Source organism: Cynara cardunculus (assembly GCF_001531365.2).
Source record: "Cynara cardunculus var. scolymus isolate 2C chromosome LG 9, CcrdV1, whole genome shotgun sequence".
In the NCBI taxonomy this organism is placed as follows: Eukaryota; Viridiplantae; Streptophyta; class Magnoliopsida; order Asterales; family Asteraceae; genus Cynara; species Cynara cardunculus.
In genome coordinates this window covers 9871043-9873367 of record NC_037536.1, presented here as the reverse complement: position 1 = coordinate 9873367, position 2325 = coordinate 9871043, and positions in this window count along the sequence as shown.

Here is a 2325-nt window from a genome sequence, read left to right as displayed (position 1 = left end):
TATGTACAAACAATTATTTAAAACAATAATATTATATTAAACAATTTCATGAAACTTTTTTACTAAACTAAACAATGAAATCAACGGTTTTTATGGTTTGTACAAATGGTTTGGTTTGCAAAATATCTCTTTCCTATATATATATTCAACTGATACTAAAAAGATACTCATGTGATACAATAAAGATAAATCTTAAATTTAATTTTTTGTTTTATTTTATTTTTATTAATATTATAATACTATTTTATTTGTTTAAAAAAACAGTAATTATTAAATTTTTCCGAGAAACAGGCAGACAAAGAAAATAATAGTCGGCGTTTAGAGTTGTGGGTGTTGTAAAAAAAGAAGGTAACAATTAACAAAGAGAGCTACGGAAGGAGGACCCCAGGAGTATGCAGGTGCAGCTCTGCACCACGTGATCAAACCCCCCAAAGCAGGTCTCATAGGATATCTCCATCGCTTTCTGTGTCTCACTCCCCGTATCTTTTTGTAAAATTGGTAAAACAAATTATTTCGCATAAACAAATTAGTCACGAATCCATAAATTTTTATAGTTAGAAGCACATTTAGAAGTGTAGTTATGTAGAAAAAAATTCAAAATCAAATAATTCATTCAGATGAAAACGGTTTTGGGTTTTCTTTTTCGGCTTAAACGGTTCAGTTAACCGAATTAAGATAACTTATTCAGGTCGATTTTTATATTTCGAATGAAAATATTAGTGTGTGCTGCAAAGGGACCAATTAACAATCAGGATATCAAGTTGGGGGTCCTTCCCTTGTTCTTGTTGAGCGCATAATATGAAAATTTACTAAACAAATTTTTTTATAACCTTTTTTAAAAGAAAATTGGTGGGTTTGTTGGGAGCCTAAGACCCCTACCACCATATATTGGATCCGCAAGTGCTCTTATGAACCTCGATAAAAAAACACAAAAATAAATTATAGACTTGGTCGTCGCAATTATGGATATGATCGTCACAATTGTAGTCGTGACTGTCATAATTGTAGACCTGGTTGTCGCAATTTTGGATTTGGGTTAAATCTGATAATTCTTTTATCTTTTAACTGGGTTTATAAGTGTAGAAAGTAAGACTTGTGAACACGGTGATATTTACGTAAATCGAGAAAAATGACTAAAAGACTGACTTATACGGAAAAAATCACTATTTTGACCGGTCTTCTTATGTTTTATTGTATTAAAAAATAATAATTTTATTCATCAACAAAATAAAAATCCAATTTTGAGTGGTGGTGTGATAGCACGGCACACACGAGGGTGGTGTGTCAGGCAGCCGGCACGGCCGGCCCCCAATAACCAACCAGCACTCGTACATATTCTAGTATCATAAAATAATCTTATATTTTATTTTTAATTTATTTTTTAATAAAATAATTAAGCCCAATAGAATTATTAATTAAAAGAAAGTTAAAATATATAATATTTTAATGATGACTCATTCGGTACATAATCGACGTTTTCGATTATGTTTATCAGATATGATTCGATTAAGATTTATGTATCAGTATCGAACTATTATGTCTGGTATGGTTTTAATTACAGGTTTTATGCAAAAGGATTTGTAATTGGCAACCTTCGAGTTAGCGCATCCGGCCTCAAAAGGCATATAGTGCCTTAACAAACTGGTGCACTCAAAGAAATGTAACTCTCACATTGTGATGATCAGACGTGAATCTTCGACTACTTGTACAAACGGATCACCATGGAACCAATTGTGTTATGCCTTGAGTGTTGTAATGATATTTATGTGACTTCAAAACGCGTCAAGAACGGTTGCCAATGACGCTCTAACATACGACTCTTTGTTTCTCACGGAATCTCACGTAAAATTCATTGTCACGTACTAGTGACCGAGTCTCATACTTAAGATAAAGCAAAGAAAAACAGCCCTCCAAATACAGACCAAGCTTGAAGGAGTCGTAATTGGTAGCAAGATAGTGTAAGTTGGATCTGATTTCACCGTTTCATATATTCAAATAAGATAAAGTTTCATTTTCATATATTTTGTTGTGAAGTTTCAAGTGTAAAAATTGTGTTTCACGAAAACATTAAATTGAACTTGGAAAAGTTAGTTTTTGCTTGCCGTATTCACTTCATAATTTTGGAGTTAAAGAAAGTTAATTTAAAATTCTATATTTTTAGCCTACAAACTAATGAATTTATTATTTAAGATTTTAAATTAGAAATGTCTTGTTATCAATGATTTAATTGATTAGACATGATAGTGAGATCAGGTCTTTGAATTTTAAAAATCATGACGAAACCATAACAATTTTGAAAATGTAACTTAAGGTCTTTTACAAACA